We start from the raw sequence: 27,563 nt of genomic DNA, 5'->3' as shown, positions 1-27,563 counted from the left end.
AAAGGAAAGGATAGGAAAGGAAAGGAAAGGGAAGAGAAAGGAAAGGAAAGGGAAGGAAAGGAAAGGAAAGGAAAGGATAGGAAAGGAAAGGGGATGGAAATGAAGGGAAGGTTAGGAGTAGATTAGAAGGAAAGGAAATATGAAAAAGCAAACAAAAAATAAATGAAAAGAATAAAGCAAGAAAAAAGAATAAAGAAGAAAAGAAAAAGGAAAAAGATAAAGCTGGAAAGAAATATAGAAAATAATGATTGATAAAGTGTTGCTTTAAGGAGCTACAGCATTACCTTCTAGACGATGCACTTTAAATTAACCTAAATAGTAACATTATGAAAGGGTGGTATCCTCAAAAGTAGGTTTCAATGGATCAAAATACATTTTGTTTTCCTGTTTATTTATTACCAAAGAGTGATTGATTAAGCATCACTTTTACGAGTATCGACATACACCCTAAATCAAATTAAGGTTAAAATAAAGAACATCAACCTCTATCATTTGATATGTGAACCAAAACTGGCAGTGTTTTCAAGGTAACAGTAAGTGAATGCAAACAAGTTTTAGTTTCATCTTTATTTATTTACTAGCATTGCTTTAATGAGCCATAGGCAGCCTTCAAGACCTTCCAGACAATTCAAATTTAAATTAACCTAAATTTACCTAATATAATTACAAAAAGAGGTGGCCTTCAAGGTAAAAGTACATTTCTGTTTTCATGTTTATTTATTATTCAATTGGTTGCACAACCTTGTGAGCTACAAACCTAGATTTCAAAGTTCCTGGTTAAGACTTCCTTAAGCTTTTACCCAACTATGCTGTAAACTTGCAACTTCCAACATCAACTTGCAAAAATGATCAATCATCACTCCTTTAACATTAAGGCAAGCAATATCACCTCCAAAACAATGCCCTATAGCAGCATTCAAATTTGATAAGATTAACTAATAAAACTTAATATAAAGACCTGTTATCGTCACTTTCTAATAAGACAGGTTTTTGCATGAAAATGTAGTCAAGTATTATTACTTCAGTCTACATACGTTATTAATATGACCCAATTCTTAAGTACATGAATGTGACATAATTGATGCTGAATGTCTTTAGAACATATTTGTAGGTCACAGAACTATATAGTACAAACTGTTTTGTTCTACAAATATTATTTAATTTGCAGTTAGTTAATTACCTGAAATGTTTAATAACGCAAGTGGCAATCTGTAGAATATTTAAGAACTCTCTTAAATTCAAATTGGTGAGTTGTCACATATTTATCTATATTATTATGAGTGTAGTGATTTATTATATGAAGTATTTGCTCAGTATGCAAAATGTTTCCTTACAACCTTTTTGTTTTGTTTTATAGATCTTATTGGTTAGCCAACTAATCTCTGTAGCAACTAAATGAATCTCTCCAAATACCAGTTGTGGTAAAATGAAACTTTGGTACCATTTAAGAGGATGGTGTTTCAAAAAAATGTCCTAGCAGTGACATTATATTACAAGTACCTTTCCTCAGTTTTACCAAATCTTCTCACAGGATTTCTGAGCAGTTTGCTACTTTGTCAGTATGAGACCCAGATGTGGAGACAGTTACATCAAATGACATTGTTCAGTCCAGCTTTCCAGAAAGTGACCCGTACCTGAAGCAATTAGTTGTCAAATGTTGACAGTTGGTAACTGGCGTCATGCTGGAAGCATTAGTTTAGCCTAAGTATGGTTATCATCCTTTTTCAGATGAAACATTGGTAAAACATGACACATTGTTTAAGAGATCTGTAACCTGCTGGCTTTTTGCTTTTCACTCAATCGGAATACAACCAAAGTAAGCCTACCCCTTGATAAAGAAATGATAAGTTCTAGAGTCATTCTCACTGGCAACTATGATACCAGTATGTAATGCTATTACTTTCTTTCATGTCACTGCCATGGAATACCACCAGAGTAAGTCTACCTCATGCTAATCAAATGGTAAATTTAAGAGTCATTCTCGCTGGGACGCATGACACCAGTGACATCAGGTACTCATCATTTGGACCTATATATCTATACAAATGTACATACATATCCCCTTATGTAACAAGGCAACATCATCTTTAATGTTCTATTGCAACGTTAACCTAGATAGCAACATTCCAATAACCAGTAAGCATTATTGAACAATGAATCAGGCATGTACTTTATTATACCAGCCTGACAGCCAATCACTGCTAACTTAAGTTTTTGGCTGGTAAAAGTACTTGTTGATAGGCCCGACAAGTTTTTACATGAAAATGCAGTCATCTTCAATTACTGTGACACATTAAGTGATAAGTATGCCCTAGTTTTTATATTACAAGAATGTGACATGGTTCATGTTGGATGCAATTATGTAACACAGTGTTGTAAATTGGTAGTTTGGCCAACGGGGCTCATTTGCACCGCAGATCTAATGGACATTTTCAACAAAATCCAAAATTTGTGAAAGCTGAAAAAGGCTGATATGATGGAGAGCACATTTGTGTACATTGCAAGTTGGAAAAGGGTCTTCTGTATTATTTGTGTATGTCATATCAGAACTCAAGCATGTTTACCCATGGATGGCTACAATTTTGGGGTTTAGATCTGGTGTCCTGTGTGTTACCCAGCCCAGGAAGCACACAGGGTGTGAGATTTGCTGGAGATATGGTTAAACAAACTCAAATGCAATGGTATGTAAACAAAATGTGTTTTCACTATATTCATGAAAAATTAGATACTCAACACTCAATTTTTTTCACCTAGTTCGATATCTACAGGGGCGGATCCATGAATTTTCAATAGAGGGGGCACCGAGCCACCGCCGCGGCCACACAAGGTCAGGCGCCGCTCCTCAGGCTGCAAAAATACACAAAGTTAGGCGCCGCTCTGCAAAAATTAGAGGGGGCATGCACCGGGTGCACCCCTTCTAAATCTGCTCCTGACCTGATAACATGATCACAAATAAAGGTTCCACAAGTCTCTTTTAAGATTTTAAAAATAAATGAAAAAGCTGTTTATGAAATTTAAACAAATATAAAGGATATTGGTAGCAGATTTTGTTTTGATGCAAGAAAGATGCAGTTTTGAAAGTTGCACTTTTGTTCAGTAAACTCTCACACAAAAAAGGGCAGTGATTTATAGTGCGCTATGCACAGGCAAAACGCCTAGACCCCAGGTGGGCACCAGGGGTTCGTTTTTGCATATTTCTGTTAAGTATAACTGATGAGTAATGGCCGCGTAGCGGGCATCGCGCCGCGGAACCGCGGCGCAGGGGGGTGTCTGAGGGGGTATGTTCCCACCTCAGAAATGGAAGAATTTTGAAAAATGAAGTCCCAATTGAAGGCATTTGGTGCACACTTTTTACATTATTATCAGAAATATATGGTTTCAATTTATTATTGCAAAGAGGCAAATTAGCACGGTTAAAACAAGAAAAAGTTGCAAATCAAGCGCCGGGGGTGTCTGAGCTTAGGGGATGTGCCCCCCTCAGAATTTGATTTATTCTGAAAAATGTAGTCCCAATTAAAGGCGGTGCGCCATTTTTACCTTATGGTTTCAATAATTATATTATAGCAAAGAGGCAAATTAGCGCTGTTAAAATAAGAAAAAGTTGCAAATCAGGCACAGGGGGTGTCTGAGGGGGATGTGCCCCCTCAGAATTGGAAGAATTTTGAAAAATGAAGTCCCAATTGAAGGCATTTGGTGCATCATTTTTACATTATTATCAGGAATATATGGATATATTATAGCAAAGAGGGATATCAGAGCGGTCAAAACAAGAAAAAGTTGCAAATCAGGTGTGTTACTTCATCACAAATAATATCAATTATTTTCCTATGTTATATCACTCCCTTCATCTCTGAACTAAGCTTTCTCGGTTATCGTTTTTTTGCACACCAAATAACTTTCAAAAAGTCTTCAAATCTAGATGAGACAAAGAGGCAAATAATTACTCTGCTGTATTTATAGCATTAATTAAGTCATCATTTATATTTTCCACATACATGTAGGCCTACATAAACTGGGCGTCGGGGGATTTTTCAAATCGTCCTGCTAATCTGATCCTAAAATTAACGGGAAAAATTCGCGCGAAGCGCTAGAAAAATAACAATTTTTGTGCTAAAATGGCCATTTCATCCACATTACCAATGTTCTCCTTTTTTGTGTCAAAATTTTAGGGGGTTCGATCGAACCCCTCGAACCCCCCCTGCCTACGGGCCTGGGCACTCAACTGAAATTTTCGTAGGGGTGTGCGGGGCACGGAGCGCCGAAATTTGGGAACTAAGAACTGATTTTAGGCAAAATAGGGGCTTGATGAATTGAAATTTCAACATTTTTGATGGCTTTGGAGCTAAAAAACTTCACAAATTTTCCAAATTTGAGCTAAAGAGCTACAATTGTCAGAGTGTGAGGCTCAAAGAACTGGAGCATGATCCAAATGTGGGTCTTAAGGAACTGCTGGAGAGCCTGAAAAGGGGACCCTTGACCGCCGCACATACCCATACCATCTTTACATGCGAGTACCCCCTCCGGGCCTAGACATTGATCCACAAGCCTCAGCAAACTTACTATGGCCCACATTATTCCATAAACCATTTAACAACGACACAGGGACTTTGCTGTTTTGAGAGCGCACACCCTAGACATTCCACAAATAACCATCGCAACCAGGATCAGCTCCCTGAGTTTTGTACAGTCTACAATGAGACAATTAGCATTAAGTTCCTTGTCCAGGGGAATGAATTTCAAGTTAACTCAAGTTTCCATGAGCGTACTTAACCACCACCAGGGTTCGAAAGTATAATATTCTTTAAGGTGGGACAGGTGTAATTAGATAGGCCAAAATCATCATTTCATCCAAAATTAGGTTTTGTCCTTTTTAGACACATTAATGTATGTAGTTTTCATAACATAAAAAAAAATCTGGAAAAATTATGGAAATTGTATAAAAAGCGTGCTAATTACAACAAGAATCTTATCATTTTCTTTGTTTACGAACCTGTTGCATGACGTTTTTCACGCATTTCATTTTTCACCAAAAGTCGACATTTGAAAAAATGCAGCTCCTAAAGTATACCCCCTACAGACCTGAAAGTTGGAATTTATGTTCTCTAGTGCATGAACCTACTTTGAAATGTTTCTTGGATATTGATAAAATCAGATGACCAAATATGCCAAAATTGGTACACGCAAGATGTCATTTTATCCCAAAATCATAGGGGCTATGCCTCCTACCCCTCTGATGTTACTGGAAATAGGCTCATGCACTAGATCTTTGCAAAAGCTTTATTTTGACACCTCAAGTGTCTCAATAGAACATTGTATAGTGGAGCTACTTTTTTTTTTAACTGCTAATATTCGGTAATTAAATATGCAAATTAGCTAATTAATATGCATAAAATTTGAATTGAACCTGTTTTTCTACATTTAATTCTATACCTGTTACAATGAATCATGTAAAGAGTTTCTATGATCTTTCTACACAAAAAAAGTGTCAATTACACCTGTCCCACACATAGATGTGGCATTTGGCAAAGATGTATAATATATACCCTGGAACACTTTTGTGTTTGTTTTCTTTACACATGAAGCCAAGATGATGAATAAATGCATATACTTGAAATAATGACAGACATAAAACACAATTTCAGTTTCATCATATTGGGTTTTATTTCATATTTCACATCTATATAATCTCTATTTAAGACAATAAAGGCACTTATTTGTACTCCTGTTTAACATCATTTTACAGAAAGACAAATACATATTGATAATAAGTAAACATCTACCAACACGTCTCAAAACAACATCTCCTTCATGAGTTTACTTCACAATTTCATGATTAAAACAAATATACATTTTACGATTTCATTGTTTTCATTGCTTCATTTTGAATATTACATGTGACATGTTGCTTACTTAAATGAGTAAGAAATGTAAACACACTTACAGTACTTAATTGAAGAAGACTGTTTTTTCATCATATGATTGCTACAAATAAGGTTCTGTAGTGCCACATTTTATATTGTGTTAACATGATTTTCCTTAGTACTGGATTATTGGGTAGGTTTTTTTTATCCTGGATTAGAATGACTTATCCTGCAGACCTGCACATCTCCTGCAATGGACTGACCATAAATTCACTATTAATATTTGATTTCCATAAAAACAATTATATATAAAGTGCAGCAAAAACCAACAAAAACAGCTTAATAGAAACATAACTAAACATAGCTGCGGTCTAAGACCACAAACACAATCATGTTGTCACCCCTTAATGACCTATGACCCCCAAATCTATGAAAACCCCATAGACACTGGCTAATATCAATGCATATATAGTGCATGTGGCATCACTCTGCCATGTTATTTGTGGCAGAAGGGACATTTTGAAGGTTTTTCGTATCTGACCGGTAGTGACCCCTTAATGACCTTAGACCCCAAATAAAAAATACTATGTGTGCACTAGGTATTTGGTTTTATACTGGAAGTGACCCCTTAATGACCTTTGACCCCACATCTGTTTATGATTCATAGACACTGGGTAATAGCAATGCATGTGTGCAAGTTGCATTACTGTCCTACATAATTTGTGGCAAAAGTAGTATTTTGAAGGTATTTTGTTTTATACCGGAAGTGACCTCTTAATGACATTTGACCAAAAACAAACACATATACATTGGCTAAACACAATTCATGTGTGAACATACCGTCACTCTCCTATGTTTCTCTTAGCTAATAAATTTTTGAAGGTATTTGGTTTTACACCAGAAGTACCCCTTAATGACCTTTGACCTCCAACCTAATGTCACTGCTGTGTAAAAAGTAAACACATTAAGAAGTGACAGCTGAAAGGCAAGAAATTACATCAAAACAACCAATAGACAAGACAATGTGCTTGGGTAAAAAAGATCAATCATATTTAGAGACAAGTTTTTCATTGAACTGATAAAGGAAATGTTTTATATAGATTTTTGAGTTTTCTGATTTTTATCCAGGGAATTCCAGAGAATAAGACCACCATGAAGGCACGATCGGAAAGGGTTTTTTACTTTTTATTGAGACTAACGTCACGGCCGTGTAAAAAATATACACATTAAAGAGTGATCGCTGAAAGGCAATAAATTACATCAAAACAACCAATAGACAAGACAAAGGAATGTGCTTGGGTAAAAAGATCAATCATATTTAGAGACAGGTTTTTCATTGAACTGCTTAAAGGAAATGTTTTGTTTTCAGATTTTTATCCAGTGAATTCCAGAGAATAAGACCAAAATGAGTGCATGATCGGAAAGGGTTTTCTTGTTTTTATTGAAGAAATAGTTAATAACATGTCAAAACATGTCTTTGCTGATAGTCATTGATATCAGAACATATTTGGTAAAATAATTATCAAATGTAGAAGGCATCTCACTTATTGCATACCTGTACATGGACATAACCAATGTCCTGCAGTCTGCTGCTCTGATGCTATTTTGGACAGCAATGATGCAAGAAATTGCAAAACTGTATTACCGTATTCGTCCGAGTATAGTCCCACGTTCGAGTATAATCCCACCCCCCATTTTTCGAAAAATTTCAGAAATTGTAAAAAAATAATTAAAAAAAAAAAAAATTTTTAAGTTAATTTTTTCGGTTTTGGAGTGTCCCTGGACCTAAACCTAGATGCTAGGATCATTTATGGTTGACCTAAAAAAAAAAAAAAAAAATTAATGATTTCAAAATGCATTCAAATTCAATGCATTTTGAAATCATTAAGGTTAAATGCAATTGATTTTCAAGGCTTGGTTCCAGAGGGGCGTAAGTTAATAATGGAAACAGCCATGCAGAAAAGAAAGAACTCACGCAGCACAATAGTGTATCAATCTGAACTAGGGCCACGGACAAACCGCTGGCTCGTGTGTCATCCTATTTGTTGCAGGGATAGGGAAGGCGACCATGATAGGACCATATGGGCTGATGGGGGGGTGATTGTGGGCAGCCGTTTTCGGCAATTTTCCTTTGGATTTTCTAAATTTTCAATTTTTAAAATTATCGTGGATGATATCTGTCGCGAAATAAATCAATGCTTCTATAGGCTATAATAGGCCTAGTATGCTTTTTTATACCCTGATTATGCAATATATAGGCCTACAACAAAAACTACAACAACAAAACCAACAACCAATATTTTGTTAATCTAATTTGTAAAAATATATTCATAGGCCGCGCCTATTAGACTAGTATAGCCTAAAAATTCCTGAATTATAGGCCTATAATGGAAAAAAAAACGGGCAAAAACAATCAATCGCTGCAGTCAGAAAGAAAGAAACGAACAAGAAAAAAGAACAAAGTGAGAGAAAAATAAAAGAAAATAGATGGAATGGACCACATAGGGACTCGAACACGTACCAAAGTTTTCCAGCTCAAAACTATAGTATTATAGAGTCGAATGCGAGTTCGGCGCGCTACCGATTGAGCTACTGAGTAAGCTGTGAAATCGATTGATCTCAAACTGACTATTATGGAATAGTGCATACCAGGCTCTTATGATAAACAATCTCATCACCGCTGTAAATGTCGGAGGTATCGATGGCGAAAAACCTCGATTTTTGCAAGAGTAGCTTAAATTTGGAGTGAAATTCAAATGGGAAAGGAATCGACATACTTTTGAGAAATAATGTAGGCAGTTAGAAATCAAAATTAACGTTCCACAATCCAGATATCGATAATGTAACATAACAGTGTTTTGTGGTACAAGATTCTCGAAAATTGTTCCAAAAAACGGGCTAATAAAATTTAATCGGTACTGTATTTGGTTCTTCCCCATGGCAACATTATTTCTTTGGTCGATTTGTAGTACAATACAAAAAAGGAGAAAACAATCACTCGGCGTAGTTTTATACGGAGCGAATATTGAAAAAAAACTGCATGGAACGTGTTTTTGATCTTGTGAACATGGTGCGTAAAAATGATTTAAACGAAGGATTTTCAAACGGATTCTAAAATTTGTATAAACACACAAAAATAATGTTAAGATACATCCATGCACCAACATTTGACTCACTGCGATATTTGATTGCTGAGAAAACGCGGTTTTAGAGAACAACTTTATCGTCTTTTATCGTTTTTTATACGTTTCTTCGTGTAACCTTAATAGAGTATGACATGAATACAAAGTATCAATTTTCATATTAAAAATACAAAATATCTTGAAATTTAAAAAAAAAATTTTTTAGGTCAACTGGGTCAACCATGAATGATCCTAGCATCTAGGTCTAGGTCCAGGGACACTCCAAAACCGGAAGAAAAAAAAAAAAAAAAAAAAAAAAAAAATTTTTTTGAAATTGATATAATCCCACCCCCAATTGTGAAAAAATTTCACATAAAAAATGGGTGGGACTATACTCGGGCCAATACGGTACTTGTAAAAAACTTTTATATATCATATTATGATTATATGAAGCTCGTATCAATTTTCATAAAATGATGCATTGATTTTAAAAACTTTAAAGAATTCATATATTCTGTCTTACTTTACAGAAGACCACTAGAAGATTACTCATGCTCCATGTTACTTTTAAGATTTTAAAACATACTATATAAGATAGAAACCATAAATTCAAGACCACTCACAAATTATTTCATGTATTCATCCTTTTTTCAATTTCATTTATGATACTTAAAAGTATTTGAAAATAATGCATTGTTTTAAAATGTATATACAGGGTGTCCCTAAAAGAACTGTACTGTCAGAAATTTTAATTTTTGGGTTTTCTAATTCCTTATTCAAAAATGACCGATATGCATTTGCACAGTAAAATAGCTTCCATGTGCCTTTTGAAAATTGACCATTTCTCTTGAAATACAAGAAATTTATGAAAATACTCAAATATCTATAAATGATCTGTATCTACAGTACCAAACACAAAGCATGAGGTGTCTTATAGACATGGTGTACTACAGTTATGTTTGACTCATGGAATATAGATTAAAAATGAGATGTAATTTTCAAATTTCAAATTCAAGATTCTAACAAATCAAGAAGTCAAGAGTTGAGACCCAGAAAGCATTAACTCACAAAGAATTCCTTTATGAGTTAAGGCTTTCTGGTTCTCAACCCTCAAAGTATGTGATACCTTTTTTATTCAGCATCGAAGTGGTTACGTAATTATCTTGGTTACCGGATCACGCTATTTTGATATGCCTTCGAGTGCCATACACTTTGTGTGGTGATCGTTTCGATCGTGGTTCAATACTCAAGAGCGTGATCCTGTTGACATAGTAACATTACGTAACTTCGATACTGAATTCCTTAACAATTCACTGTTGAAGTGACATAATAATTGGATTAACTACCATAGTAAAAGATGAAAATAATTTTTGAATAGATCATCCTGCATTACAAGCAGTTGGTACTCTAACAGGTGCGAGTGATCAGCATAATATGCATATAGAGGCCCTGCATGCTTTTATTGATTGCTCCAAACAAAGGATTTGAACCGGTTCACCGTAATCATGACGCAGTCCATTCAATCAAGTGTTGTCATCAACCTATTTGATCGTAGTGCATTTGTTATGCATGTTATGTGTGTGAGACGAACTGTCACGGTAGATTTCAATCATGTTTTTGTTGAATGCATTTGAGTAGTCCGCCATATTTACGGGATGATACGTCATATGCACAACCTCTATTCTATAGAATTACAATCTAGGTCTTTATCTATGGTTCAATGCATAGGTACCGTGTGAGCATTGTAGTGCAGGGCAATCTAATCAAAAATTGTATTAATCTATTGCTGGTAGTTAATCCGATTATTACGGCACTTCGATGGCAAATAGCAACTATTCAGTTTTGTTTAGTTCAAGCAATACAATAATGCAAATTGAATGTTTTTTGATGGTACAGTTTTATCAAGGACACATTGTATATCAATGTATTTTACAAGACCAAATCACAATCCACTCGTCACTTTAATCAACCTGCCATTCAATGGGATTTCATATTGGGATATTCCTGTTGAAATACATACACCCACTATGGAAGACATGACCTTAATCTTTCATACAGGAGTGCAAATTTCAAATGGGGTTCCTCAATGGGTGACTGAATTTGAAATCTTTACCCCCTATGTGTGAGATTAAGGTCATGCCTTTCGTAGGGGTGTACGGATTTCGACTGCAATAACCTATTTTTATCCCTACAATCTTAATACTGTTGTATTATTATAACTGGAATTGATGGGATGGACCTTACAAATAAGTAATAACTATTCCAGGGTTACAAATACATAATCAAAAAGCCCTATATTTTTTTATTAAATCAAAGTTCACAATTTTCAAGGTTAGACTTATGATATTTCATTACTGTATTGGCAAATGCATACCATAGTAATGAACGGCATCATATGCAGAAAGTGTAATGAGCAAGATACAGTCATCTTTAAAGGTGCTTTTGAACATAAGACAGATTTAAAACCTGCAGCTTAATTGCATCGAAGTTGGGCAAGGGAGATTAGCTCATGTATGTGCAAACCATGCTTTGGGAACAGAGACGCTAAACAATGTTGTTAACTAATAAAATGAGTTTATAAAATCAAAATTTACCATGTGAGCTAGCTATTTCTAACGTGTTTTCCTAATGATCCTACTGGTTGAAAGTTTTGAAATGAAGTCCAAATAATTGGCTCCTTAATTGTGTGAATGTATAAAAAATGCATTTAGGTACTGAATGAAATTGAAATGGTGAGTTTAGGAAGTGTCAGAAGAAACTGAAAATGGAGTAATCAACCAATCAATCGATAAATTTTTAATCATTTGCCATAAAATTAGTATTATGTCGCCAATTTATAAAAAAATCACAATTATTTGATATAAGAACATTCTTCGTATTCAGAATGCAATTTGATATGTCTGATGTGCTCTCACGTCCCACAAAAAATACTGTGCAAATGTTGCTATCTGATTCCTTAGTACAACTTACCCAACAATTTAACGTGCCCATTTTGGTCTTGCCTTGCTCTGCTTTTCACAGATTGCATTGGAAATTACATTTAATTATCAATTGTATTTATGAAAATTGTTGTCTTGTAATATATCATATCATTGTTTTGCATGAATGAAGTGATGATAACAATACTGCACTTTTCGCAAAGACGTTATACTTGGTTTTTCAATGTGCAATTTATTGTTATTATTAATATTAACTCTACATTCGTAAATGCCAGTACTTTATCTTTTATCATCTTCTTCTTTGAGAAAGGAGGCTTGATCAACACTATCACATTTTCCATAATAATTAAATGTGGTAATTAATGAATTGGATCATTCTGATGACTGAGGTTGACTAGCTTAAATGACCAAACATCAGGTGAGCATCTTTTATGTGTCATGAACAAAAGTTCAATCATTTATATAAATGGGGCAATGTATATATCTACATAGTATAGTACAAGTGAAATTTGCAATCATATTGTGACTTATAAAATGTAATGAAAGCTCTCCTGGACTTAACTCAATACAGAGATATTATTTCAAATATAAAAAAAACAGGTCTATTATCACTAATGAGAATAATAGGCTCTCCCAAGTGAAGTTGCCAAAGATTTTAAGCCCTAATAAAGAGTCAACTCATTGAAATTTTCTCCTAACCATTGGTTTCTATGGGAGAGGAAACTACCAAATATATTGATTGGAAGTCAATGTCGAAAAGTCACCCAATGTTTTCTTACCTATTGGTTTCTATGGTAAAGGAATTTGTCAAAAGTCACCCAATTGGGCTATCAAATCACAAGTTTGGCAACTCTGCTCCAAAGTACAACAAACCCTGTGTCATGATAGAACTGTAATCACAAACTGACTGTGAAATGCACTTTGTGTGGCTCCGTCCTAATTCAACTCATTTGCCTAATACCAATTTACCAATACCGGCATAATTGTGTTGTTACAATGAACTGTTGCACTCTTCTGTCCTGACAAGCAGACTGTCGTCCTACATATCTCGGCTAAAATCATCTGCTTTATCACTCTATAATATTCTTACTGTATTTCAATTAAAGCTGCTGAAAACATCTGCCAGTCCTAAGCAAAACTACTTTTAGGGTATATGATGGTACGTGATAAAGCCTTAATGAACAGATGACAGTCTCTATCACAAATTTAATCTTGAAATTGATAGAGGAAGCTCCTAGTTGTTACTCTCATATTAAATGTAGGTTGTGTGCGTATAATGACATTTGTGAGCAATCTGTCTTCAGCAATATTCAGATATGAGTAGCACACAACTAAATAGCCATTATATGAAAGGGCAGATACACAGGGGTGTTATGTTAAGAATAACAGAGTTGACTATATAGGAGTCTTTATAGGAATATTTTTTAATCACCGGTAGAGCTCTGGGTGGCTATGCCAAAGTTGCATCTACTTTTCCAACCATATGAACATTCTGTAACCACAGTGGATGTGTCCAGAATGACCCACTATTACCAGTGGGAATCAGTGGCGAGTGTGTGCACTTGAATGGCATACTTCCAGGGGGGAATCAGGGTGGAGTGTGTCCAGAATGACACACTAACAGAGGCAACCAGGGTGGGTGTGTCCAGAATGACACACTATTACCAGTGGGAATCAGGGGCGAGTGCAGGGAGGTAAATAAGGATAATTTACTGGGTGGGCAATTTAATTCATTTTTGCCCTCAAATAATGGAAAATAATTTACTGGGTGGGCAGCGATAATTAATGGCATCCAGGTGTTTGGATTTTTGGAGATGTAGGGGTGTTTTTGCGTACAATTTGGCTTTGATGTAAAAAGTAGACTTTATTCTCCCATAAATGCCTCGCCTGCCAATTTTTAGCATAGATCCAACTATCAAGAAAAATTGTATAACATTATTATATTTCACTTTGGGTATTTAGAAATCTAATACTAATTATCACTCACCATTACTCCTACGTAGAAAATAAAACAGTAAAATTAGATGATAATTATTATATGGTGCCCGATTTTTTGTGGGCAAAATATATAATTTACTGGGTGGGCACTTTTGGGCAATGGGCAAGTTGAATTTACTGGGTGGGCAAATGCCCACCCAGTTAACATGTTATTTACCTCCCTGGGCGAGTGTGTGCACTTGAATGGCATACTTCCAGGGGGAATCTGGGTGGGATGTGTCCAGTATGATACACTAACAGAGGCAACCAGAGTGGAGTGTGTCCAGAATGACACACTTCAAAGGGGAACCAGTGTGGAGCTTGTTCAGAATGACACACTACCAGGGTTGGGTGCGTCCAGAATATCACACTAACAGGGTGAAGCAGGGTGTGTGTGTCCAGAATGGCACTCTACCAGGGCAGGGGGAACCAGGGCGGATGGATGGGGATTGAAGGGCTATTAATAGCCCACAATAGAAAAGTATGGGCTGCTTTGCATGAGTTTTGCACAAACCCAAACTCCCTTCCTGGATACACTACTGGATTTTAAAAGGTGGATGTTTAAAGGTAGTGGTGAAAATGTAACTTTTACACAAAAAATACTTTTGCAATACATTTTTCAAAGAAGATGGTGATCCTGAAACAGCCAAAATGGGTATGTATTGTGTTTTAGTTTCAGTTTCAAGTTTTCTCGCCGTGGCAGACATTCGTCTCAGAAGAGGGACAAAGCCCAGATAGAACAAAGTTATTAATCGTAATCAAGACCATACGTACACAGCATTTGTTGCAACTGAAAAGTGCAAACAAAAAAGGGTCGGACTATAACTGGCTCTCAGCTTTCATACCGAATTATAAAACAATTATATTATAACTCTGGCATAATAATAATAGCTAACAATAGCATTTTTATTGCCTGACAAGATTGATTCTTTAGAAAGCAAAAATAGGTTACCTAAAAACTATTGAACTTTGATGACAATAAAAATATGTGATCTGTCACTAGTCGAGCACACAATACAAGGCTTTTGTTTTCCTCAGGTATGTAAGTAACCCTGAAGAAAAAATACAGAAAATTTGGAAAAAGGCGCGTAAATTCAGGCTAAAAAGCCCAAAAATGGACCGAAATAAAAGAAATTGCGTAAATCGGGACTACAAAAAAACCTGAATTCTGTATAAATACAGATAACTTACATCCCTGTTTCCTGCATCGAAACTTCAAATGAAACTACTTTTTTCTGTTTCCTAATGTACTTATTCATCTAATCAGTTTGGCTGTGTTAAAATGATTTTCTTTGAAACTGAAGCAAGTTTACATTTTTTTTTCAAAAAGGAAACAATGCTCATATCACTATAGTTCAAAGAATATCAAATTTTATGATGTGCAGCAAAACTCCTTTTACCGTGCTGAGAAATGGACAATTCAGCCGTTTTTGGTTGTTCGGGTAAGTCATTACTAGGCAGATTGTTTTGCTGGTGGCATGGCCTGTGAACCAATGGGAGATGCCGTTTCTTGGGCTTTAGGAAGCAATCATGTTTCAATCAATTTTTTCTTTGAAACTGAAGCAGGTTTACATTTTTTTCTAAAAGGAAACAATGGTGATATCACAAGTTCAAAGAAAATAAAGCTTTATCATGTGCAGCAAAAATAACTCCTTTAACCTTGCTGAGAAATGGCTGATTCAACTGTTTCTGTTTTTGGTTGTTCAGGTCAGGTTATTGTTAGGCAGATTGCTAGGTCATTGCTAGGCAGATTGCTTTGCTGGTGGCATGGCCTGGGAACCAATGGAAGTTGCCGTTTCTTGAGGGCTTTAGGGAGCAATCATGTTTTGAAGAAAAACAACTTGCACAAGAAATCAATAAACGCAATCAATTAGCCCAGCTAGCGCGAGTTAGCGCAGCGGTAGTTCCCTGAGGTCCCGGGTTCACCACTGAGGTCCCGGGTTCAAGCCCCGGCGCAGCCCAAGGACTCATGTGCACTTGGTTTATCCCGATTCCATGCTCGCTCTCGCAGGTTTTCTCCGGGATCTCCGGTTTCCTCCTGCTTTAAAAAAAAAAGGTGATTAGTTGTTTGGCTATCACAAATTTCCTTCACCCAATGGAATTTGTGGAGCTGCATAGATATTTGGTGGATGTTACAATCTAAGTGCGGATAGGTTTGCGCCAAGTTCGGCTGCAACTAGCCTAGTTGATGCGATCTGATTGTGATGATTCACCATGGCAGCGAAATTACATCGCTTTGATCCCTCTAAGATCCGGAGAAGGCGCTATACAACTCACCGAAATTTATTTATTTATTTATAATGTGATCAAACGAAATAAGCCGTGAAATAGTTTGCAGATATGGGAAGAGATGTGTCAATATTTCCTGTGCAATCCCTTTTGTGATAATTAAAGTCCCATTTCGTGATCCACAACATCATCCCCCCAGTTATTCTAAACTTCCCAATATTTTTATATTATCTGAAATATTTGCCCAAGTATAGTATATATACCTAAACGGGATAAACCAAGTGCACCTAATCTTACAAGTAGATTTCCATGAAAGAAATTCTGAATTTGATGTAAATTTTAATTTTGTTCTGTTAACAGGATGTAATTAGCTTGCAGGTTCTGCATCCAAGCAGATTTTCATTCCTCCCGGGTGGATAACCAAAATAACCATTCTTTTTTTGTTGGATGCTCATACATATAAATCGTGTTCAGGATTTATATAGTTTAATATATATTAAATAATAAAATAATAAAATACCATTTAATTTTAGAAAAGTTTCTAATTAATCATGTATTCTAATATTACAATTGTTTTATCTCCTTTTGGCGTAATTTAATTTTGATCAAAAAGTTATTTTTTATTGAATATTTATTTAAAAAGAACTATTTACAATTTATGTTGAAACAAACTACCATCAACATATTTCAGGAGCTTGGGAAATCCCTTGGGGTGCCACTTTATATACACAACACAAAAATGCCAATTTCTCTATTTTTAGCCCCAAATAGTCATGCAGGTGTTAAATACAAACATATATATCAAAATAAAAAATCCTAAAAATATCACAAAATCATCCTTTAAACTTGAAATAACTTACTATCAAAATGTGGTAGAAAGAGAAGAGTTTTCGGTGAAATCAAGCTAATAGCTAATGATAGAAATATAAAAATGTGTAATTTTATTTAAGTTGATATCACACTCATTAGCTTGATTGCATCACATAATGAATGGTGTCCTTGGTTGGTTACTTCTTTTGGTGTCACTTTTTTAAGTTCTGTAGAATAAGTGTTTTGTTCTAATAAATAACTTGACACCATATTGGTTTTCAGAATACAAATATATTTGGTTATTTGAGTATATTTGACAACCATTTTGCAGATTTTGTGGATAATGAATCCTTGGTGGCTATACTAGGAGTTTCATGGGGAAATCTGGGGAAGGGGAGGAAATCAGGAAAGTTGATTTAAAAAAAATTCTGAATGGGATTACCAGAGGAGGGGGAACTGCCACTGAAATCCTGTCAACAAGGTGAAATTGTACTTAAAACTGACAGCACTATAATTCAATGTTATACAATTTACAACAAATTCACTAATCGAATGCAAAAGAGAAGGCAAACAAGAAAAAAAGGCAATCAACATAAATTTGGCCAGATCACAAAACACTGTCGTGAAAATACCAAGGTCCAACTTTGTCTTCACAGAAGATCATTTCTCCCATACTCTAAGGCATTTTGAATGCCCTATCAGTACATGTAGCATCAAACCTGCATTTGTAAAGGTTTAAGCAGGAGATTAATAAAGCTAAACTAGAGAGGTTGCCGTACCATAGCTGAGCAGCCATAGGGTTTGTGGTATTAATACCACTGTCACACATTTTGGACTTTTTCTCTATCATGTGACACCATCTGGAGGGTCACACTTTTGATTTATTTTCGAGTTATTTAATGTAGAAAAGACACAAAATATGAACATTGACCCAGGTCTTATGATAAGCGTAACGCCCAGTGGGAAAAATATTTTATCATATTTTTTATGTTTTTCTCTTTCATTTGACACCTCTTGGGGTCATACCTTCTTGGCATTATGAAAAGTGTCACCCCCGGTAGGGTAATATTTGTATTATAGGCCCTATTGTTTATTTTTTTCTCTTCCAATCCGGATGGTCATAACTTCTTGGCATTTGGAGATATGTCCATTCACGACCAAAAAGCAAGTGAATAAGTAAGTTAGATAGATAGGCTGATACCATTTCATAGTTCAGCAAAAATAACAAGGTAAGCACATATAAGATAACTATGACAAAGGTAAAATGAAGCATGATTAATGACAAACAGGTGCACAAATTGCAATTAAATAACCAGGTTAATTTCAATGAACTTGACTTATGATTAGGAAAATCAATATGTGACCTATATACACAGACATGCCCCATATTAATATTGATATTAATAATGTTATCACTGTGATCTATTTATTCACATGCTTATCATGCACAAACATTTATATGTAATTGGTAGGCTCGATTCCATATTGTATATTCTGAAATAATTAATGTTCTGATTCTTTTCAAGTAAACCGATATACATAATCCATGATTTACAGTCTGCACTACCGTTCTACTTTATGCTAATTTAAATTTCATATTGGATTTACTACTATTATTTATTTGTTATTATTACACTAACATAAACTTTGCTTAAAATGAAACTTACATGGTCATATCTTGAAAATCTGTCCATCAAAATGAACCAGAATTACACACACGATTACTTCAATACTCTACTCTAATGACATGTCAATATCCAAACGGTTACCTTACTGACACAACTGAAAAATGCACTGGCATGGAACCACTTGCTGTATCACATGTCACAGCCTGGAAATTTCTGCAACATAGAGTTTAAGACACATGAAGAAGTCAAAACAATGAAGGTATTCATGAGAGAGAGAGTTGGTCACTGACGTGAAACAGCTTCCTGTACCACATGTCAAAGCCCATTTGATGTGTGTGTAAAACAATTATAACAAAAATGTGGATTTTCCTGTCTCAGGATTGCCAAAAACCTAACACTCATACCTAATGAACATTAACACCCCGACATGGGCGAACAGAGACACATACGCCCTGTGCCCCATTTTGCTGTTGTGTCAGTTTGGCAACTGCTTGGTTACTGACATGTGTTTGGAATAGAGTATTGAAGAAATACTGTGTGTAATTTTGGTTCATTTTGATAGACAGGATTTTAAGATATGTCCTTGTGAAAAATTGTAAGTTTCTTCTTATGCCCAGTTTAAGTCCTTTAAACACATTGGAAGTGAAAACCCATCATAACTCTAACATGCATCCAATATAAGAGTTACCATGGGATGGGAAGCTAACGATGTGCATTGGGTTATTTCAGTTGAAATCTATACACCCCTTATGGAAGACATGACTTTAACCTCCCACACAGGGGGTGTAGATTTCAAATGGAGTTACTCATTCAGATACTCCCATTTGAAATTTACACTCTCTCTGTGGAGATTAAAGTAATGTCTTCCACAGGGGGTGTATGGATTCGAACTGGAACAGCCCAATATTAGTGTAATCTGCCCCTGGTTTCATATGAATGTTAAAACTATAGACATTCACAAGTTAATTCATTTTAAGGCAACTTTGGGAGATATTTGTCAAAAAGAATGGATACAAATATTATAGGAAATAAGAAACATGATAGCTTTGGAATATCTACCAATAAATCCATATGCTTAATAGATGGAAAAACAAATAAAAATATGAAAGAAAAAACAACAATCAAATTTATAAGCCCTAGAGAAGTAATATTTTCAGATAAAATTAACATTCATCCATAATATAATCCATATTCCACAATTTTCATTTCATTTTGAAGCACAAAGTTCCCAACTTTCATTCTTTCCTGCATCCACTTCATTTGAATCGACTAATTCCAATTCTTTATTCCCCAGACTAAGCAACAACCATGCAGATTTCAGTGCGTATACAATATCTCCATACAATTCTTTCCTGCTATTACTGCATTACTTTTATTATGTCGAAGGCTTACATTTTCCCTTTAAGTTTAATTCAACAAACTCAATTCTCATGAGAAATTATTTCATCTCTTCTGCCTCCAGTGTTCTGTGAAACTTGATGAACATTGGCAGATACTATATAGCTTCTTTCTTGGGCTGTTCCATTTGAAATGCATACACCCCCTATGGATGACACAACCTTAATCTCCCACACAGGGGGTGTAGATGACAAATTGAGTCACCCATTCAAGTAACCCCATTTGAAATTCACACTCCCTGTGTGGAAGATGAAAGTCATGTCTTCCATAGGGGGCATATGCATTTCAACTGGATTAGCCCATTTCATGTTTAAAATACTACAATAAAAAATGATATACAATGCTCATGTCTTCTCAACAATAGTTTACAATATATAATGTTTCTGTTAATAAAAGCAATAGTATAGACTTAATAATACATGATACAATGAGATCTATTACTTCTTATCTGACACATGGATTTGAATGATTGAATATATATTTCAATTGGTGAACAATCTTTCTATGTTCACACGATATCCATCCAACTATCACAACACACTTTTGATACATAATGCATTTCTTGGCATATGAAAATAATCTAGAATACCTTGCATTTGGTTAATACTTTATTTCACATTAATATTACACCACTACTATTTCTAACATGATCATATTTTCACATCTAATACACATTTAATGTGTGGGATAATGTAAACCAAGCAAATTGAGCTGGAAGTTGGAAATTCTAGTATTCTAGTTTATAGCATATATCTGAAGAAATACAAGCTGTAGCAAAATGATTGGCACCATTCTGTTTTCATAAATAATGGATGAATCCGACACATAAAAATTCAACCGAAGATCAAAATAATTTGTAGATTAATTGTATAACAAGTCATAACTATACATTGTTGACATTTCAAGAGTATCCACTGTTGCATTTAGAAGAGCCAGGCTTTTCATTAAACATCAAGATTGATGGGTACCAATCATTTTTGATACAGCCTGTATGTCAGTATTCTTAAGTAATCCCTTTGTTTTTATGGTGACTAAATTTTGAATAAATTTCTAACAAAAGGTGATAGAAACATTGGTAATGAAACAAGCTATTATCATCACTAATATTAGAAATATTAAAAACTGGAATTTAATTTAAGTTGGATATCAGACTCAGTTTGCTTGATTGCATCACATATTTTACTTTTTACATGTACAAAAACTGCTGTTAAAGTTCAGGTCAACTTTTACCTAATCTCAAACTTCTATAATTTAATATTTTTGCTATAGTCTGTCACTGGCCTGAATTGCTTATTGCACACATTAATTGATGCTTTGTAAAAAATCAAATTTAATCTGGACAAAACAATGGTAAGTATCTGTCTCCCTAGCTTTGAAATTGAATGCTTGGTAACTTTGGACTGTGCAGAGCATGGTGGTCTAGCGGTCTAGTTCGAGTCACATCATGGCTAACTTGTTGTACCCTTGGGTAAAGCACTTAACCCCATTTGCTTCACTTCACCCAGGTGCAAATGGGTACCAGCCTATGCTGGAGGAGGAGTGGAGGAACCCCACCCCACAACAACATTATACATGGATGAGTCTTGCTCCAAGTTGCTTTACTGTGATGGTTACCTGAACCTAAGAACTTTAGCAAGAACTTAAGAAGTTTTGAATATTCAATCATTTTACTCAAAAAGGTGCAGCAAAAGGACTGACAATTGTATAAGGTCCAGTAAAAGGACTGAAAATAAAAGGTCCAGCAAAAGGACTGAGAATCGAAAAATTAAAAAACAAAACTTACACCTTGGCATTGGATTTAAATCAGGACTCCCCAAACTGTGGGCCACAAGTACTTCTTCAGGGGTTCACAGACATTGACTGAAAAAGAGAGTTAAAACTAACTAAATAAATAAAAGCAGGACACTGCATTATTAAAAAAACCAGCTGCACCTCATTAACAATTTATTTGCATATGTTCTCTTTTGTCTCTCATTACCATGCATTAAAGTGGTACATCGTACTGATCATTCGAGATAACATCACATTAGTTTTGGTATTAAAGCAACTACATTGGTATCATGCTGTGGGTGGTGCCACATTTTTCTCATGACATTTGGGTCACATGAAAAATTGGGAAGCCCTGGTTTAGATGCTTACATACTAGCCACTAGTTGCATCAAAATACACCAGCACTTAAATATTCTGTTTTAAAGGTATTACATATTTTTAAACAATGATTTAAAGTTCTCTGGCAACACCACACCGGCAGCAGTGGGACTTTACCTGTAAGGAGATTGTCTATAATTTAGTTCAGTTTGTGGTTTCATCTTTTATGCTAACAAAATAACTTAATAATTTACTTTCAAAATAGTACTGGCTATTTAAAGAATAGATACCTATAGGCACAATGTTGGAAATATATGTGACCGTCCACGTCGAAACGCTCGTAATGTCGGTCCCTGGTCAATTTTGTTTTCTTCCGTGTTTAGAAAATATATATCATAAGCTTTACAATGATATATCATTTGACTTCAAACAATATCCAGAAGCAGAGTTATGGCTTGTTAAACTTTGCTCCTTCAGTAAAAGGGTACATTATTTTGGTGCTTCATTATTTCTCTTTTTCCACATCATTCATTCATTCATATCAAATTGTCATAATTGGCGGTCACTTCAAATCATCCCCAAGTCAATGAGGTTCAGGAATGTCCTCTCATTGTTGAGTGTTAGTTAACCCACCCCTTGAACAGGATTTGGCCAAAGTAAACAAAGACTAGAGCTATTTACTAACTCTATACGTAAGTATAAGCTTATTATCTTCTTCAACAATAGGATTAAAGATTGGCATTTGACTGACACTAAAATGAGAAACATGTAGGACAAACATTAGGTAAATATGAATACAACCTTTATGCACATTTTGCACTGTAACTCGAAATACAATTTGCCCACTTTACGAGCGGTTTGAGATAGATGGTCACATATAACACAATTCTGCTGTATTGAAGACTTGCGTTATGATTTTCACTTGAAAAAATATGTGTATTATCAGCATACCAGCATATGAAGGGCTAGTAATTATACCAAGGTGATTAAATCAGTTCACTTTATCTAATGACATCTGTAATTACAATATTGCAATTATATTGATTATTATCAATTAATCTATAACAATGGCATATTTGCCTCCATCAACACACCTGTGTCATTTAAGGTTATGCGGAGCTTTGCTGATGCAAACTCAACACATCACCTGTAGCATGTTGGTTATTGCTTGAACATTCAACAGTTACACTGCATGGACATAAAATGACATTCTTGTTTGGACTACTCTGTGTTGATTTTTAAATGGTCAAACACACATTCAAATTAGTCAGGTTTTCTCCATATGTTGTGATACATCATCTAGTAATCGTCATGAAATTTCTATAGAATTATGATTAAAAGAAGTATAGACCAATCGCTATGGTAATTAATCCTGTTACATCGCTACTTCTACAGCGAATAAATACCAGCAGTTTTATTATAATCAAATTATAGTGCATGACATTGCATTTTTTTGCATATAATGCCAAATGTCAAGAGCCATATTGCACAAAAATCAAAGTCCATATTGCCAGTTTTACCATGTCTGTTGGCATACACTTGGTAAATCCTTCATAAATTGCATTTTTTTTACCGATACGAATGAATTTCTACATAGCAAATCCCCTACATGCAATCGGCTTTGCTTGTAAAGTAAATAGCAATGCTCCATATAAAACAGACTTTATACATATAAGATAAGAAAGTCAAAAATGCATTGTCAAAACAACCCAGAGAAAAATAGTGTGTGATTTGAAAACTACTACATGCATAAATGAATCAACCCTGACCGAAATTTGACACAATTTTGACATATGTCAAAATTATGTCAAACAAAAACGATAAGAATTGGGACATTTATTTGACACAAATTTGACATAAATTTGACATATGTCAAATTTGTATAAAAAAATTTGACATATTTTTGACATAGTTCTATGTCAAAAGTGTGTCAAATCACATTTGTGTCAAAATCATGTCAAATATTATTTTGTGTCAAAATTATGTCAAACAGGATCATATTTGACATACTTTTGATATGTCAAATATGTGTCAAAATATATTTGATACATATTTGACATAGTACTTGGTTATGTTAAAATTGTATCAAATCGTGATCATATTTGACACACTGATGTGAATGCAGTGGTGGAGCTGCCGTTGAGGTGAGCCAGCACAGGGAATCCTTTTCTACCCTGTTGCCCAGGTGCATGCACAGCTTCCAGTCAGTGCCAAGTTATTGGAAATCCCACTTGAAAAAAAAAAAATGCCACCAAATATTCAGATTTGTGCAAAATTGTGTCAAACAGGATCATATTTGACATACCCCGGTACTTTTGATATATGTCAAATTTGTGTCAAAATAAATTTGATACATATTTGACATGTAGTTCTTGGTTATGTCAAAAGTATGCCAGAATGTGATCACATGGCTGCACCACAAAGGTGAGGGGCACGGAGGGGCTTAATTTTCCATTAAGCTTAAGTTTTGCCCAATGAAAACCAAAAATCACTGAAAATATTGATGAAAACATATTAATGACAGAATTGGATGCTTTACACCCAATATTTATTGATATACTATTTACCCGACTACCTCTCAACCAATATTTTTAAACTTGTAGCTTGACCTGTAAAATATTTTGCGAGTAATTTAATACCAAATTAAAATTCAAATACGGTATGCAAAAACAAACACATGTGACCTTAATACAGATTATTTCACATAAAGTTGTTGTGACCTTAATACAGATTATTTCACATAAAGTTGTTGATCGGTCGGAAAGAGCAATCTGACTTTTTTGGGGGCCAAATAGTGAGAAAAATAGTCTTAAGTTTGCCACTCATGTATTCTAAACAATAATTAGTACGACACATAATTAGTGCGAAGTTTTGACGGATCCATTTGAAATCATGAATCAGAAAAATGGTCTTTAAAGTTAAGTTTTATGTGCATGATCCAGATCTGCATGATCTTTAACAGTCCGAGTCAAAATTAGCAAGGTTCTTTTTTCACATTCTTCTTTGCGTAAAATCTGAATTCTGAACTCCTCATTTTGCATAACTGATATGTACAGCATTTTCTTCTTGATGAGTCGCCATTGATGAGTTGCTATTCCTGCCGCATTCGGATCCCTTTTCAATAGCATCTGAAAGCAAATTGAACATAAAGTTACAAATTAAATAAGCTTACACATTTGGTAGTTTTCTGAAACAACTGAAAAAAATATTTGGTGTCATCAACAAGAAATTCATCATCAAGAGTATATGGTTGGGCAGGTATTTCCACATAATTACTTTTTAGAAATTAGAATCCATCAGGGAAGAATCCATTACCTGGGATTTTTTTCTCCCAGATTGACCCAAAATACATTTTCGAAGCTCTCAAGCATGCCTAGTTCTCAAGTACCGTAACTATTTCTATTAAAGGTATGATAGGCAAACCTTAGTTAACACATTTGCTATACTCATGCAGCCAAATTGGTCCAAAAATACAATACAAATTTTACATACAGCACGGGTATACATAGAAAATTAAAAGAAAAGATTTTTCAAGGAAACCTGCATAAATATGTACGGTGGGTACGTTACCGTACCGTAATACTTCAATGAATAACAATGCAATAAATGTACTTATCTTACCATTGCTAATTAATATTTATCAGTCCATATGAAACAAGTTTGGTAAATTAGATAGTGTCATTCAGTTTACGCTTTCTCAGATTAGGTGTCCATTTTCTATCTTGCTCCATCACTTGCAAGACATTTTGATATAAATGAATTATAGGGGGGGGGGGGGCAAAGATTTGTTGGCAGGCCAAAAGGGGGGGCAAGCATTTTTGGCAGGTCGAAAGGGGGGCAAGCAATTTTTGGCACAGATATTTTGGGCACCGTTTCTATATTACGCCCTAAAAAGGCGTAGGAAAACATTAAGAACACGTTCAAATATGCAAAATTTCCAGCTCGCTGCGTTCGCATTATATGTTAAGACAATTTAAGGTTTTAAATTCGGGGTCCCCAAAATCTTGTATGTGTAAGGGGGGCACGATTTTTTGGCACGTCAAAAGGGGGGGCAAAGGTTTTTTGGAACGTCGAAAGGGGGGCAAAGGTTTTTAGCACGGCCAAAGTGGGGGGCAAGCGATTTTGGCAGACCATTTTGAGAATTCACCCCCCGGTACACATAATTATTGCACCACCCCTAACCTGAGAAAGCGTAAACTGAATGATACTACCTAATTTACCAAACTTGTATCATATATGGACTGATAAATAAAAAGCAATGGTAAAAGTACATTTATTACATTGTTATTCATAAGGCAGCCACAGTGATGTGCAGTATAACGTAATGAAAACTAAATAGCTGCCTGATTTATTTGTCATTAAGTTAAAACACCTACCATGCACAAACTTCAAGCTTGTAGTGCGCGATGGACCCATTTTCCATGCAGAAACGGCTGTAAATAGAGAAACATGCACATGGCAGCTATTATTATAACGTCAAATATGTCTGAAAATAGCTGCCTTTGTGATTAGTTCAAATGGATTTGCATTTTATTGAGTATTGTCTGAGATTTGAAGTACTATAAAAACTTTCACTAAAGGCAGCTATTAATGTGTGTGTATAACTGTATACATAATACAATAGCTGCCAGCCGGACTTTAGCTGCCGGTTGCCTCTGTCCGAACTTTAAGCTCACGTGGACCCCCTTCCGACCTCCGATTGAATTTAAATTTGGAGGGATGATTTTCTAGTTAAATGGTACAGTTTGACACTAGGAGCAAAAAATATGGTTGAAATGAGGGGCACTTGATGCACCCTAACTGGTACAGACTACAGTGATACATGTAGTGATGTACTGTAGTCATGTGTATAAGTAGAAGTATAGGTAAGCTTAAAATACATTTTTTAATTTTCAGAAATGTTGACTGTATACTTACCATGTGCTTTATCCAGTACATACAGCATCCGATGATGCAGTTTAGTCTTAAATTGATTGGCACTCAGTAGCAGCATGAACAGCCAAAACTAAAATCTTACTCCATTGCTGCATGCATTCATGATTCACGTCACACTGCAGTGCAGTCATAAGATTCGTTTACTATATAATAGCTCAAGCCTGTCCACCGAATCACACATTGTATATAATGTTCATGACTAGATGATATTGATGCATTCCTCCGTTGGCATGACAGACTGGCTTTAAGCTTTTAAAACGAAAATTGAACCGTTAAAATTCAAATCCACCACCACAAGCTGCCATTTTCTTTTTCTTCTTCTGAATGGAAGTTCCTCCTTTATGTAGGAGCACCGAAACAAGAAATTCCCTTGGTTTAATGGTTAGCTGCATTAGCCCAGTGCATTAATGCCCTGTTAGTAATAGGGGCTGTCATTTTTTCCCGAATGGGGGTGGGGTCGTGAAAATACTGGGGGGTCATAATGTTTATGCCAAAATGGGAGGGGTCATAATTTATTTACACCAAAAATAGGAGTTAATTAAAATATTTATCATGAAGAGCGCAAAATTTTGTCCA

General features: G+C 35.2%; 1 long non-coding RNA gene across 1 annotated transcript; it reads right to left on the bottom strand.

Moving 5' to 3' along the window:
* Window positions 1–24,393: 24,393 nt before the first annotated feature.
* Window positions 24,394–27,029, bottom strand: LOC140152777 (uncharacterized). Its single transcript, XR_011859047.1, has 3 exons — window positions 26,970–27,029; window positions 26,429–26,485; window positions 24,394–25,180 (listed from the first exon to the last, which is right to left on the bottom strand). It is a non-coding gene; the product is annotated as an uncharacterized lncRNA (long non-coding RNA).
* Between the last annotated feature and the right edge of the window lie 534 nt (window positions 27,030–27,563).

The sequence above is a fragment of the Amphiura filiformis genome, chromosome 5 (assembly GCF_039555335.1).
Source record: "Amphiura filiformis chromosome 5, Afil_fr2py, whole genome shotgun sequence".
Taxonomy (NCBI): Eukaryota; Metazoa; Echinodermata; class Ophiuroidea; order Amphilepidida; family Amphiuridae; genus Amphiura; species Amphiura filiformis.
Note: the sequence above shows the minus strand (reverse complement) of the source record. Positions and strands in the feature narration are given on the sequence as shown.